General features: G+C 30.2%; 1 protein-coding gene across 28 annotated transcripts in view; it reads left to right on the forward strand.

The window, feature by feature from the left end:
- Window positions 1–16997, forward strand: part of LOC118199817 (uncharacterized) — a 458327-nt gene that overhangs the window by 35024 nt on the left and 406306 nt on the right. For 2 of the 28 annotated variants that reach the window (XR_015042651.1, XR_015042669.1), the window contains exon 1: window positions 13969–14197. The exons of 2 other annotated variants lie outside the window; for them this stretch is intronic. The gene's annotated coding sequence lies outside the window, so the exon portion shown is untranslated. Of the gene's footprint in view, window positions 1–13924; window positions 14198–16997 lie in introns of those variants that run through there. 24 more of the 28 variants (XR_015042657.1, XR_015042655.1, XR_015042643.1 and 21 more) reach the window with 19 other exon arrangements.

Below are 16997 nucleotides of genomic sequence, written 5' to 3' on the forward strand. Positions count from 1 at the left end.
GAGCGAAATACTCATTTACCATAACGCAAATAAGGAAATTTATACTATTTGTATTTTAAGAAACGCTACACAGTTAAAAGATACTTATATTTCCACAACGTAAAGTACAAAGCACTCATTTCTGGAACAAAATTAAACAGTGAAATTAAATAAAAAATCGAAGTAAGAAATTAAACACGTACTCCACTTTATCTGAAGTAATATAAAAAAAAACTAATTTTTCTTTTCATAGAACCTAAAACTAAACATAAATTCTTATTTTTATTTTTACGATACTAAAATTAAACAAATAAAATAATTTTAATTCATTAAAATAAAAAGCATAAGCTATTTTTGATTTTAACTAATATCTAACTTCGTCAGCAGATGTCATTACTATATAACAGTATTGTAAAAAAATGAAACGGTAGAAAAATAGACAAATTTTTTCTACTTCTAACTACCTGTTGTTCGTGGATTTGACCGTTCGGCTGCTGGAGAACTTGAAATTCAACGATTACTTACTTTTGGTGCATAGCTTTCCTGTACTTCCCTTCTATACATGAAGCTGTCTTAAATACGATTTTTTTTTATTCCACATAAAACGCTCTCAGAAATTCAGAGTGTCCTTGCATGTGATACCTACGGTAGTGTTTGATACCTCTATATAAATCTGCTATTTTAGAAGTCAACCGAGGTATTATTTTATAGATAAAATCATTTTGGAAATTATTGAATATTAGAAATGATTAAAACAAAATCTTTCAATGAATTTGAAGCACTGAGAAAGAATATAAAATGAAAACGAGCAGGAATGAGGACATTGGAAAAAAGTGTAAAGAGCAATGGCGTCATTAAAAAATAATATGGAATAAAGAACTATGAAATCTTGTTTTTATTCTACTTCTATTATGCAACAATTTTGCTTTCTCACATCACCTTCTTACTTTCTACTAAAGGAAGGTCCACTAGAGACAGAGTAATTAACAATGTTGAATGCGAATATTTAGACCCGAATCCAAATCTCGAAGGAGATAGCTGTTTATATTTCTGTTTTATGTTTTCTCATTGTGCATGGTAAATCAAAACCAATTGCCTTAGAAAGTCCTTCACGAAAGCATCCATAAGCAGACAGCATTCGAGAGTTTTGCCTCAATCGCTTAAACAACCACTATAAGGATGAAATTAAACGTTGTCTAGATTAGCATCATAAAATACTCGATTGCACCAGAACAATTACTAAATCAATTTCTTTTGCTCAAAACTATTTACTATTATTTTCCTGCAATAGTTTGATAGTAGTTTTACATACTGGTCCAGTGATGTATATTGGCCTTTTATATGCCTGTTTTTACACCTTTCCCTCTCTCCCGCTGGCGATCACCATTGCTTTTTAAAATTTTAAAAACCCCTCTAGATTGCTTTTTTGAACGTAAAATTTTTAAAGTATAAAAAACATTTCTTCTGAACAAAATATTGAAAAATGAAAGCGAAAACGAACTGTTGAACGAGCCAGTACTACTAAACTAAGAACTGATGTTGCCTTACCAGATGAAAATGTTACATGCGATATCTTAGAGGAACATCTAGAAGTTTTAGTTGAAAAATGAATAAATTAAATCCTTAGAGGAAGTCAAATTGAACATTTAATCGATGTAAACTTAACTAAGTAAGCGCTGTACCGATTACCAAAAAAAAAATGTATCAGGTACAGTTACAAATTTAAAAGGAATATTGTTCTTGTGTATGCTTAGGTATACTATAAATTACTCATGTTCTACTAAGCTCATGTTCACATAAATTAAAGAAGAAAACTGGAGGTGGGTGTAGTAGAAAACAGTATTAAATCGTAGCAATAATAAAACTTTGCTTCGCTTTTATAATGCACTGCTTATGTTCCTGTTTAAAAACATCATACGATGGCCGCAATCGTTTAAAACTTGCTTTTTACTCGGCCTCTGGGCCATTCCTCTTATAAATATTTTCTTTCGTCCTCCTATTTTAGTACTTTATTTAAAGAATATCCTGCTTACTTTTAATAATATCTATAACATTTTTTCGAGAATTCCGTTTACTGTACTTGTATAACTTTGTATTGTAAGTCTTTATTCTCTTCAATAATTACTAAAACAAATTTAAAATTGTTCCAAACATTTTCTTGAATAACCTCTATTTTAATTGATCTAAGTTTGAAAAGTTTTTATTTAAAGTAACTTGCGATTCTTTAATTAATAATTTTTAACTGCAGAAGAATATGGAATTTTATTTATTAAAAGAGTCTAATTTATTACGCTTTTCATTTACTTAAAATTTAATTTTTTACTTTTCTATTCCATTAATGTCTCGTTACAGGAAAAGGCATACACATGTTCCATTACTATAGCTAGAGGGAAAATACAATTATGTTCCCTAACTATCTAACCGCAGGGAAAATTTATTTCTGTTCCAAAACTGTCTGATTGGAGAGGAAACATATTGAAATTCCATTCGTTTATAAAGGAAAAATATGTTTCTGTTTCCTTGCTGTCTAATTAAAGAAAAAAATATATATTTCTGTTCCACTGTTTTCCAGTTAAATATAAAATGCATTTCTGTTTCATTACGCGACAGAAAAAAATTCTACATAGTTCCCCCCTTATTCCCTTTCGAACGCATGTACATCTTTCAATGTTTAACGTTTTTATAATACATATTCGCAAACTTAATCTCTAGAATGTTATTAAGCAATTACGGAATAATTTAATATGAATTTGAAATTAATTATTTAATTTTTTTTGGTTTGTGCGTCACGAAATTGAAGACAAATCGAAAGTGTATAAACATGTGCATTTGCAATAAATAATAAATAATAACAAGCTTTTAAGAAAAAAACCGTGTTTCAAAATTCATTTCCACTTAAATAGTAATAATAAATGAGGTATAAGGTTAAAATCTGAAATAATTAATTTAAATCATTTTATTGATATTGACAGTTGCCGACACTGATAGATGAAAAAGTATATACAAAGACTACATGTTAGTTCTTATTTAAAACTTCTACATCCTATTGACGGCTTAAGTTATTTCATCATTGTTCATTTATGATTGATCCTGACTTAAATCATCAATTTTCCTGACTACATTAAAAGCTGCAAACCTTTCTTCACAAATAAAAGTCAAGTATCACGATTTGTTCTTTTAGAATAAGAAAAATTTAAAATACTTCCATATTCAACTCTTAGACGCTTAATAACTTGCAGATACATCTATCATCATATGAAGAATTTAAAAAAAAAGCGAAGTAAAGACATGATTAAACAAAGGTTTTCCTTTATAGTTGGTTAATGTTTATGTTGAGTCAACATAATTGGTCATTCAGTTGTTTCAGGAATGCTTCTAAGGGGTTAAAGAACAAGTTTAGTTTCTGATACGAAGAAAAGAAATAAATGACAGATGATTGTCTGAATCTGACGTAAGTTATCACACAAAGGATTAACCTAACTTTTCAGAATTAACCTCATTCTCTTTATCCTTAATGCCGCTTTATGTCTAAATGTCTAAGATAATAAGAAACAAAAAAATTTCGTAAAGAATTAACTGAAAATATCCGGGAAGAGGATATTCGATAACACCTATTCCCAAATGCTGTTCATTACTTTGTCTGACATAGAGAATTGAAGATATTTAATGCGAAGCATAGAAGAATCGAATAACATGTATATAAGGTTTGTTAAATGCCAATGGATTTGAAAATATGTTATTTCATAGGTTCTCCTTGTAATATATCATATTAATATTTTTAGATATTTCTAACCATAAACAAAAATATATCAGTTTCTTTCTTTAAATAAAATATGCAAAATTTTTTGTATATAATTTAAGGCGTACTTATTTAAGGCGTAGTTATTAGGTTAATTGGAAGCAGAAAAGATGAAAAATATGCAACCTCCTTCGCCGGGAATCGAACCACGGACCTCTGGAATACCGGCCCAGCGTGCTACCGTTACACCACGAAGGCACGGTAGGGAAGTGGGAGAAATACCTTATAAAGGCAGCTTTAATATTCTAATAAACTATAATAAATGTATGACTGGTTGAGTTCGGAAGTTAAAATGAATGTGATTTTTCATGCTGCATATTATTACATAGGTAGTCGAATGATCTGTTTTTTAAATTATCAAATCTTGCCTATCGCAATTGAAAGCAAAATAATATCTCTCTCTATATATAGCTTATTTTGCTTTCAATTGAGATAGGCAAGATTTGATAATTTAAAATAAATATAGTGGTGACCAAAATTGTGGACACACACCAAAATTGTGGACAATTTTCATGTTTTTGAACTTTATATGCTTATAGAAAACGTTATGTTTCACAAAATGCAAACTTGTATATATCATTTTAAAGAGAATTTATTACTAAATTCAATACAAAACACAAAATTCAATTATTTTCAATACAAAAAAGTTAAACGATAATAGTTATCGATATACATTAGATAGTGATGATTGCAGTAAGTTATCAGTACTTAGTAGGGTATTCTTTATTTTTGATTACAGCTTCACATCGACGTTTCACTGAGCTAACAAGAGTTTTAAGCTCTTCTTTCGTTATTACATGATGCCAGGAAACAAATATAGCCTCAATTAGTTCCCTTTTATTTGATGGGCGCCTCATTCGGACAAGAGTTTTCAAACGATGCCCCAAATTTTCGATAGGATTGAGGTCAGGACTGTTTCCTGGCCATGACAACAATTTAATGCTCTTTGTACGAAACCACTCTTTCGATATTTTGGCCATGTGGCATGGAGCAGAATCCTACTGAAAAATAAACGAAGCATTGTTGGTAAAGAGATCTCTGATGGAAGGTAGAAGTTTTGGTTCTAGAATAGTGTCAATGTATTTTCTGGCATTCAGTGTCCCTTCGATGACATGAAGGCGACCAATACCATTTGCTGACATGCATGACCAAATCATAACACTAACTGGGTTCTTCACAGTTGCTTGAATGCAGTCAGGATATAGCTCTTCTCCTATCCTACGTCTTACATATTTTCGCCCATCACTACCGAATAACGATATCTTAGTTTCATCACTCCATATAACTTGTGACCACTGATCATCTGTCCAATTAATGTGTTCCTTTGCCCACTGTAGTCTTTTTTTTGTTGCTGAAAATTAAGATGAGGCTTTTTTTGTGGAATTCTACCTCTTAGTCCAACATCTGTTAATCTTCTCTTGATTGTTCTTGAACTGACAGAAACACCAGCAACATTCAGATCACTTCTGATGTCCGCTGATGACATTTTTCTATCTTGGAGACATAGTCATTTTATTCTTCTATCATCAATAGATGTGGTGCACCTTTTTCGGCCTTTTCCTTCTTTGTTTTTTATTGAATTTGTCTCCTGATATCGTAAACAAAACTTTCGGACTCCAGATGTAGTCACTGAACCACCCACTTGTCTTGCAATTTCAGCATAGGAAAGACCACTTTCTCGTAACACAATAGTATTACATCTCTTTCTAGGTGTCCAATCTACTCTTTTATTTGATGACATTGCTTCTTGACTAAATATTAAAATTTTTTATAAAAATTCCTACTTGTAATTCCAGTGTATAAGAAACAGGTCCTTCTTCTACACAACAAAGCAAAATAATGAATTGTTTCAAGTGTAAACATGATGTCAGCTTCTACTGGCAGTTACTAACATTTCATTGGTTCTCAGAACAAGAACAGTGATTGGCCAGGAAAGCTAGACATTACAAACCACTTCATAACTGCATTTTTTTTTTATATTATAGTACATATAACTTTTTTTTGGTATTGCAAATAAATGAATTTTGTGTTTTGCATTGAATTCAGTAATAAATTCTCTTTAAAATGATGTATACAAGTTTGCATTTTGCGAAACATAACATTTTCTATAAGCATACAAAGTTCAAAAACATAAAAATTTCCAAAAGTGTCCATAATTTTGGCCACTACTGTATATATAATATATACAGAGAGAGAGCCGCATGTCCAAATTTATATCGTTTAAAAAATAATGACACAGGCTTTGAATATAAATAAACTTTTGGAGTAAATTAATGAATATGTGATTAACACGATCGCATATAAATATGAATAAATACATGTTATATCTACTGATTTATGTTCAGAAAGTTAAGTCCCATGAAAATAAAAATTTTTAACTCTTATACTGGGCAAATGAGAGTTTTTACTGCAGGAAGAGATACCAAATATTTTCTTCTATACCTCTCCGTTTATAAATATTATTGTTTTATTACTTCCTTGTACGAAGTAAAAAGGAAGTATTGTAATCACGAAAAGTTTCAGGCAGCATATTTCAACGAAAATATCCATTTTTACCGCTATCGAATGCAATTTAACGATGTTTTTGCATGACATCTGTGCGTAAGGACAAAATAAAAGACTCGTTTCCTCAAAAAAGTTATAAAACTGCTCTAAAATGAATTCTGAAGAGAATTTTTCGTGCTGCCTGTACGTACTTGTACGTACGTACGTATGTGTCTCGCTACGTATGTATCTCGCGTAACTCAAAAACAAGTAGCCTCAGAAAGTTGAAATTTTGCATATAGGACTGCTATAACATATAGATGTGCACCTCGTATTTTAGTTGCAATCGGCCGCACCAAACGTATATAAATATATTTATATATTTATCCACTCTGTTACCCGGCTCAGTGATCTCAGTTTCTTTACTCTTATATTTTTGTAAATTGTACATTTTTTGCTTTAAAAATGATTGAATTATGTTGTTTTTATCTTCCGGTTAAGGTTTTTATGCCTTTAGTAAATCTGTATGCTATATTTTTAGAATTATCAACAATTTTAAAGTTGTTTAAGTGCCGCTAAGCCTTTTTTTTATGGCGGCCATTGATTGTTTACATTTGAAACAGCAGACTAGTGGATTTGTTGCCAATCTAGAGAAACTAAGCTTCTCAACAACAAAGATAACGCCTTCATTTATTATTGCCAATTAAATCATGCTTAATCCTTTCTGGAATTTTTTCGAGGAAATAAGTGTTTAAGTACTTCGTAATTTTAAGTGTATTTCGTAAATTTAAGTGTACTTCGTAATTTTTAATATAGATATTTTGAGTTTTTATGTATTTTTGCCTTCTCGCGAAGTGAGAACTGAATTAATTGAAATAGAAATACCCAATCGTCTGTGAAAAACTGTTTATTTTTTGTTTTGTTTGCTTAATTTCTTTTATATATCATTCTAGCTCTATTATAGTATTTAAATAGAACATGTGGCAACGATTATATAATTCTATTCTTTAAATGATATAAATTTTGTGCATTATGAGTTATAATATGAACGAAATATAATGCTGTTAAGTGAATCTAGCGCCAGAGTGTCGCTATGGTAAACAAATACTAGAGTGAATTTTAAAGAATGCATTTATTCTATTGTGGTTTATGTGCTATCGGCGAAGTAGATTTAATTCAATGCAATAAGTTTAAAGGAAATGCAAGAAAAATGCGTATAATTTAATATTCCGTACAAGGAAGTCATGTGGTGTACACATCAGATTTTTTTAGTAGAAGTAAAATGAATCCGAAGAATATTCATTAAGCTACAGTTACATAAAAATTGTTATTTGAGTAAAGTACAAATTATTACTTTAAAGAAAATTGAGTGTGTTTTTTTTAAACTCATGAGCAGTCTTTTAGAAATGATAAATTAAATTATACACGTTAAAGCGCACTACAACGAAATTGTTATTCGAGAAAGGATATTTATTTAAAAATAAGCTATTAAATAATTTAGGCTTCTGCTTAAAAAGTAATTTTGTTTCTCCACACAGTTAACATTAGGACCAATATGCTGAGATCATTCGAATCTTTTTATCCTAATACAAGAAATAGCTAAAAACATTTACCCAAAACTCTGGAATAACTATTTTTACTGGTGTCCAGTATAGAAGAATTCACCAAAATAAGAATATGATTGAAATTTCAGTGGTATTTGAATAATCATAATAGTCCTAGCTGAAACAATATTTGATGTATCAGTTAGGGATCTTATGAATGCCCTAACTGATACTGTATTTAAATGTGGCATCCAACAGAATCTGTGACAGTATTTTAGTAACCAGTACATTGCGCATCATTAAAAATTCTCAAAACTATCTCTCGAATCGTCCAGATAATTTTGGACAAAGATAGAAGTTCATGCGCATGACTGAAAATTCTCGAAACTATCTCTCGAACCATCCCAATAATTTTGGACATAGATAACGAAGTTCATGCGCATCATTGAAAATTCTCGAAACCACCTATTGAATCGTTACGCTAATACCATATATAACCTATTGCTAATAAATCTACTAGCTCATGCCGGGCTATATAAACGCTTCGTCGAGCGCCGAACTCTTCAACCTAGCTGTTTAATTTTGAGAATATTTTCAAATACATGGCAAATCAAAACTAATGTTACAGAAAGAAAACATACAAAACATACTTGTCACTACTATAATGAATTTATATCGCAAATTCAGATATAACATGAAGGCGTAGCTCTTCATATTTCTATGGACCTTTCACAGATGTTCGATATGGAGGCCTTTTCTAAAGCTCTTGCCAAATAGGTTTGCGGATCCATCATATTCTAAAGGTTGGACCCATAAAGGTGGTCAAATGAAGCGTCTCGTCTTGAATTTCAGAGTAAAATAACTCACAAGAAAGTTTAAAATAAATTATTCTCATCCTAACCATTGCATAGTACAACTTTCCATTGGGTTACCTAACCTGTGTACAGAAACTAAATCTCAAATTGAGTTTGAAATGGAGTCTGTTAGCAGATGATATTTAAGAAAAGGCCCGCCGCTTAATAGGCATCACTTTCTCCTCTGCTGTCATTTCGCAAGCATGTAACTAATCGCTTGGTTCTTTTTCATCCATTCCTTTAAAAATGTGATGCATTTTATATAAAATTGCGGGGCGCTTATAGCAGCCCTAGTGTTGTATCAATCAAGAAGATATGTGCTTTGAAATTTTTTCGTCCACAAATAAAATGATATTTCAATTTTCAAGCTAGTCGTACTTTTCTCAAGTTCGAGTCTACTACTCAATCAACATTCCACCTATGTTCTAATTTCATCTCACTCTGGCCATGATTGAAATACAATTGGGGTCTTCTTCTGTCATCGTTACAAATTTTGAAAAAATGAATTAAAAAAAAGAGAAAAATCTGAAAGTTTTCAGGACTTTTTTTAGCGTTTGTGTGTTACCTTTATTTATTAAATATCATATTCTTCGCACTTAAACCAAAACATTCAATTCAACAACAATGTCACAAAATAATTTAAAAAGAGCACATCTTTAGAATTTCGATACACAGTATAGCGCCCTGGAGATAATTATGTTTTCCATAAAGTACTGCCATTGCTCGCTTTGAAATCGTTGAGTTTCTTAATCAGAAACTCATAAATGCTTTACAAAATGTGAAATAGATAATAAAACAAATTCTAAATTCCAAATTTTGGCTTCCAGATGCCCATATTTGGGTGGAGACGTACGTTATTCAAAATTTGATGGCTCTAAATACCGTTGTTTTACCACAATGCGATAAAACGTACATACGTTTATGCAGATTCTTCATTGTTGAATTTCTTTAAATATAATACAGCAATATAGCGACAGGGAGTAATATTTGGTGACAACAATTTGAAACGTGAAACGCCATTTATAGTGAAACGTCACAAAGTGCCAAAACGCAATTAAATAGCCCTTTTGGACTAACACTTTTTGGATTAATAATTATTATTCATATTATGCAAAATGCTGTGAAATTAATTAAATAATCAAGAAACAGAAAATTTAAATAGAATAATCTTCTTGTAATTCAAAAACAATTGAATTAAAAGTGAAACAAAATGTTACTTTTGTTTCATATTAATTTAATTTTATTTCAGTTATGATCGAATTGTTTTGCTTTATTATTACAAAAAAATATTAATGTATATGCGTATGCACACACACATACATATGCGTGTGTGTGTAATTATAAGAATGAAAGAGGTACTCCTATTAAAATTCCAATATTTCAATAAAGTAAAAATTAAGAAAGGCAACGAATATAACTAAGAATTACAATTTGAAAAGCAGACTGAAATGTAATAATGTGGGATTGTTAATTGAAATTTTGAGGAACTTTAGAAAGCTAATGCTAAAAAAATACATTTTACACTATAGTTCCTCAGCAAAAATGTAAAATTATGTAACAACTAGAAACAATATTAAAGTAGTAAAAGCCATTTCATAAAAACTAATTGTAAAAATTACAAATCGAGATGACTTCAAAATCAAAATGGGTGAGAAAAAATTAAGAAATTTTAATGCACAAATAATTTCAAAAAGAACTCGTGTAAAAATTAAATACATTTCAAATACAGAGTAAATATGTACAAAAAATTGCAATAAATGGTAAATAGCTGAACTCGAGGATTGAGCCGGATTTATGAAGGGAAAAGCAGCTCTATATGTATATAAGTACCTCCATTTCTATGCAATTTTTCTCTCATGTATCATTTTCTGAAAACATTTACCCCTTACATTAATGAAAGTCTAGTAGCTTTATCGAGATACGTTCCTTCAACAGCTCTGTAGATAAAGTTACAGAGTTTTATTTAAACATACTAGTTAAATATTATTTTGGCTATATAAAAAGATGATTTTAATATTTTTGTCTGATATTTTTTTAATTTCAGACACCAGCTGTAATCTTAAATCTTTTACTGGACTTTCTTTGTATCTCCAGAATCAAGTGTGAAGAGTTTTTTATCACACTTCGAAGAAGTATTTTTGTTTGTTTGTTTTCAATAAATAGATTTCATCTCCAGGTAAGATAAAAATACACTGTCACTTGCCCCTTGTAGAAGTGATCCTGTGTGATAAACGTACAGCTGCCTCTTATATTATTCTTTTTTTTTTTAACTATCACCACGTACCGTTTATTTACGAGGAAATAATAACACATTTTCCCCACTATTTATTTGGCTTTTCCATTTTGAACAGCTCGTTTTAAACATAATATTTTTATGTTCTTTAGTTTCTGGTGAGTTAATTCTTAAACTAGTACGTCTAGTACTATTGCTTATCTTAAAATTGTTTCAGATATTAAAGTATAATCAACATACGAAGATACGATTCTAGTCCCTTGTGATTTTAAAAAAAATTTTTGAAACTTTTACCTGTTGAAATTCTTCACTATATTAGACTACAACAGGGTTTCTTAAACTGTGGGTTTGCAGGGGTCGCCAAAAATTTTAGAAGTTTTGATAATTCTTTAATTTATTACAATAATTTTACAATTACCAAATATTTTTACACAATGTATCTGAAAATAGATAAAGACAATACAGACAAATATGAAAACGAAAACGTTAAATTTCTCAATAAATGAAAAATCAAAATAGACTTAGTTACTAAATTTTATAAGATATTATTTACATTAAAATAAGATCGATCAAGCAGCCGCAATTATCTACCCCCTTGAAAAGGACGAAACGTCACTGGAGCTCGATGTAACTTAGCTGAGTTTAAACGAGAAGTTAGAGTACATTCTTCGGCACTTAATGGTGAGTAATTTCCCTTTGTCATGCTTAGCTTAGGATTAAAAAAACTAAAAGATGACGAGTGCAAATTTATAACAAATGAAAGAGAGACTTACAGCTAATCTATTTTTATAACGCTGTTAAATATATTCAAATCTCTTCAACTAATAACGTTTCTATTTAATGACGTTTCTTGACGTTCATGTGATTTCTGTTTTGGGATTTCATTCGCTGTTGTACCTTACTTCGGCAGATGGACTTACATGCGACAATTTAATGCCCTTAAAATACATATTTTATATTATAAATTTTTAAAACGGATTCCATATCATTTCAAATTTATAATAACAGTAATTTCCCTTTGTCCTTTGTGATATTAGTGGACATATAGTTTCAATCCTTTTGCAGTTATGAGCAGTTATGAGAAGTTTATGAGAAGTTAAACTTATTTTGCGCTAATGAAGAGCCTTAAAATTATAATTTTGTTTCGATACATCGGATGCTTAATTCTAAGGGTTCTCAACCGGACAGGAATTTTCCCCTAGGAGAAATTTCATAGTTTTTTGGGAGGGAGAGGTGTGGTCAACCTTTTATTTACCGGTTAATTATTTATTTTTACTTTATGAATATAAAAATCATGCTTTCATTCAAGTTTTTGTATTTATTAACATTTTTATACGTTTCTTGTTTAATTTATAAAAAATATTTAAAAAATAATTTAAATTTAAATAAATGTTTATGAATTTTTCGAGATTTGGAATAGGGTTAAATGATCGTCTAGCAAGGGTGAAAGGGTTGCATAGAGCAAAAAAGGTTGAGAACCTCTGTTTTGTTAGATCCGTGAGTGTGTCAAATTTCCTATCATTGATTCCCAGATATCAATAAATTTAATTCTGCATTCGCATTGTCTTAAAAAGATTTTAATTAATTTATTTCAGCTTGTGTTTAAATGTTTATAATAAAATCTTTTTCTCAAACTATAAGTATTTTTATTAGTCCAAACCTGGCAGTCTTTTTGCTGAGCATTTAAACTGTTGCTGCGGAACAGTTTTACCTAAGATTATGGTGTTTTTTTTTTTTTTTTTTTTGGTTTACTTGATTATTGCAAGGCACTTGAAAGCTTATCTGAGAGGAAAGATATCTTCGTAGAGGACTTTCTAAGAGAAACTTACTCATATGCACGTTACGCATGGGAAAAACCACATAAACGCTCATGCAGTCAGCTCACTTACCGGGATTCGAACCTCGGAGCGAACTATCAGTGTTCAGCGAGTTTACCGCTCGAGCGGGCCCCATCGTGAAGGACTTTCTAAGTTATGCCATTGAGTAGGTCTATTTAAAATGGGACCCAAATAGACGTTTTCCATTAAATGAGGGATTTGTTCACTAAAATCTCGGATGACGAGCAAGTTTTCTGGAAAAAGAAACGTTTTGGATTACTAACAAACATGTAATACGGAAATAAATTATTTTCAAATACATTCTGAGAGAACCTCTGACACAGAATTAGCATTTACAGATTTTCTGAGCATATCATGTTCACATTTTCCATTTATTAGCTCTCACTGAATGAGCTTGGAAGTAAGTGACTTGAAGATTCATAAACTTGTCGTGCAAGAAAATGCAACCAAATTGTTCCAAATATGAGATTGTGTTTCAGACTAAATTTACTAGAAATGAGAGTAAGTAATAAGTGATAATAAAAGTAGAGTATATAAAATATTTACTTTTTGCAAACATCTCCTTAAAAATATAAGTCAAGTTGCCTTTATAAGATTCCGAATTTAATAATTCGTGCGATAATAGCTGAAAGGAATTTTGATCGAGCGGGACTTATAAAGATATCGAGAAAATTCATATAGTAAGTTTTCCAGCAATTACTCAATAGAATATTTTCCTTTATCTATCTGAAAAAGTAACATTTGATTTTAAAAAAATTGGATAGTAATATTACAAGGAAAAAAAAATTTTTTTAAATTTAAGTTTGTCATCTCTCTTTCAAATAGTCTTAATAACTTGAAAAAAACATTTAAAAGAAATCGGAGGCAACCTCTAATAATACCTATGTTTATCGAAGCACAAGTTTGCTTTGAACATGTTCTTTCCAAGATTTTAAGCAGGTTTCTGTCGGCGTCTAAAAAACGTCGAAAGAAAAAAAAAAAATTTGAACGAATAAGAAATTTTACCTCAGCCTATGAATGAACGTACAAAAACATTAGAAAGGTGCTCCCTCTACTACACCAAAGTCCATAGATAAAAAGTTTGAACCATAAAATCCAAAGAAAAAATCGTCTAAGAAAACCCGTTATCCCTCTGAAGTTGAAGAAAGCATTAAAAAGTTTTCCCAAGAAAGTGCTGAATCCCACGGTGGGGCAGAGGCCGAAAAAAGGGTGTTCTCGTTCGCAAAGGGGTACATCAAGGGATAGGGTTAGGGATGAGAGAAGAGAAGGGCGGTGGCGGGGTGAGATCCGAATGACGCAACACTGACGTCACGGCGCAAGCTCCGCTGCCAACCTTCCCGCCGGCGAAGCGCTGTATTTCAGACGCTGGTGCTCAAATCTTAATCAGGCGATTTCATCTCTTCCCATTGTATTTGTTGCATTTTAATTGCTTGTTTTTCTCAGGAAGCTGCGATCACGGATATGAGGTAAGCGGATCTAGCTACTTTCAGAATCGCAACTCTGTTATCGTGATCCTATTTTATTTTGTTTACGGGCGAGATGTGTTTTTGATACTTCTCCGGATTAACGGAGAATTCGCTATTCGCTCGCCGCCCTCGAGCGCTCTTACGCCGGAGAGTTGAAGCGCGAAATACGCGCTTCGTCGATCTTTAGGCTTAACTGCGCGCAGCATGTTAATTCAAATTAACATTAATTATAAACTGTACTTCTAGCAACGATTAATGAAAACTTTGGGATGACCAAAAAAAAAATGGTTGCTATTCTTCAAGCAAAATTCCTTGGAATTATTGTTACATGCCAGTATATTATTTATTTACTTGATAAAATTCATATTTGTTCTTAATTTAAGAGTTCCAGAAACAATTAAAAATTAATAAAGGTAAAAAAACGAGTACATACAGAAATACAGCAATTTTTAATGTCTCCCATCTTTGTTGCTGTGATATTTTAAGTATGGATAATAATATCCGTAATTAATTTTTACTGTTGGGAAATTTCATTGAAATTTCTACTAAATTATTAAGCATTATCATTACGCAAATTTCAAAATGTCTAGAGAAAAATAAAAAATTATTATCTGCGAGTTTGAATTATATTTGTGTTTAACAACAAACTGATAACTAAGTTATTTTGAATGCATTTATTGCATAGTTGATGTTGCGATGTAAAATTTTGCTGACTTTAGGAATGTTAAAATAGTTTATTTTCATGTCTAACATCAAACAATCCAGCAGAATTGGTAAATCTATCTTTAAATAATATCTTCTCCCTTGAAGTGTGATTCATCACCTCCATAGTGAATCAAATTGAAACAATGAATGTAAATTTATAATAAGACTCCTTTGCATTAAAGTTTATAATGTGGAGTTAGAAAACCTTTGAACCTATCTTTTGTACTTCAAATTTAAAATAAAGATTTACAACCTCAAATATTTGTTGGGTTTAAATTTGGGCATTCTGCTTAGTTTCTAATTATGCAATAAACCTTTATTGCATCAGCATTTTGGGATCAAGTAACTTTTTAATTCTCAAATTTTAATTCTGTTTTGGGGCTAAGGCAATTTGTTTACTATAAATGCCATTTTGTATATATATATATATATATGTCCTGATATCCAGAAAGGGAAAAAAATCTGGCTATTTTTGTACGTGAATATTTTCCCCCTAATTCTAATATTTTTATCAAAGTTTTCATAGTTAAAAAGAATCCTATATTTGCTATGGAAAAATCAAACTTAATTGTTAAAATTAAAGGTGAGCTTTTAAATTTATTAATAAATGTAATAGTAAAAAAATGTGTAATACTCTTAGTCCTATCTTTAAGATAATAATTCAGAAGGGGATTTTGTAAACATTGTGGAAAACACACATTTGTATTTCACATTGCACTGTCAATTCAGAATTATTAATTGCATTGATATATTTCCAAGTTTTTTAAATTTTGCCTTTATATTTTACATCTGTTGCTATTCATTTCTCTAAAAACAAAGGCTCAGGGAATAAGTGTTAAAATTATTCCAAAGTAAAGTTTTAAATGAAAATGAAAAATGGGAATTTCATTTTTTGCCTGTGATTTGAGTCTTCTCGGGAAGCATGGGAGGAGGATAAATATGTTACTGGAGTTATATTTTGCATTTATTTGTGTAAAATAAAAAATTTAAACTCCACTAAGAGAAAAAAATAATTTTAAAATATGTAAATTTTGGCATCAAGTATTTTCCCTTACCATTTTCCTTTTGTTTCTAATTTCCTTTTGTTTAATAATGCCTTTTTCCTTTTGTGCCTCATGTTTAATTGCAGAAAATATTCCCAGATTTTTTTTTTCATTTTATTACATTTATGGGGAAAATAAGGAAAATAACTGAATATAAAATTTGATATAACATAATTTCCATAAACTTAGGTAACTCTTTTATTTATTTTATATTTATTCCAATTGCAATAAGTTCTTGTGTCTCTACATTTATAAGTCTAATAGTATTGATAGTGACATTTAAAGTAACATATATTTATAACAAACAGTTTTCTTGCACTTTAGAAGGCAATTTGCATTGCGAAAATTAATGTGAAAAAAATTGCATTTCTGTATTCAGTTAAATTTTACTGTTATTGATATGTAGTAAGAAAAAATGTAATTAAAATCATATTTTTTCGATTTCAAGTCATTTTTCAACTGCTAATATGAAAGTTGAAACGAAATTTAATTTGAAGATTAAAATCAATTAAGTGAAAAGTTCTGAAATTAGCTGATTTCTTCCAATAATTTCTGTGTGAAACCCTTCTGAAAAAAAATATAAAATTGGTTCGTTATTATGTTTTACATTTTTTATTTCAGCATATCGAGTTTTTAAAATAATTTGTTTAAGCTGAAATATAATATATAATTGTAAAAATTTTCCCTCCTTCTTTTTCTTGTGGAAACAAGCATGAAAAATATTTAAGTTCAAAATAATTGTTTCTCTGAATCAGGTATTCGAATTTCTAGTACAAATTAATTCATTAACTAAAGAATATATATAAAGTAGATGAGGATGTTTCAAAAGGGAAGAGTCCAAAAAAATTATATTGGATGCTTTCTTTCATAATTAAAAGATTTTCTTTTAACTAGATAGCAACAGAACAGAAAATACAGAACACAGTCGGCTGGAAAACGATTTTTTTTCTTTTCTCTTTTTCCCCCCTTTGTTTCAGATCTAGTAAAATTTTATCAGAGCTATTAAATGTTGCTGACATTGTGGAGAAAGAAAATTATCTTTCTGAAAAGAA

The sequence above is a fragment of the Stegodyphus dumicola genome, chromosome 8, assembly GCF_044657685.1.
Source record: "Stegodyphus dumicola isolate Sdum_Otavi_A_Nest chromosome 8, ASM4465768v1".
In the NCBI taxonomy this organism is placed as follows: domain Eukaryota; kingdom Metazoa; phylum Arthropoda; class Arachnida; order Araneae; family Eresidae; genus Stegodyphus; species Stegodyphus dumicola.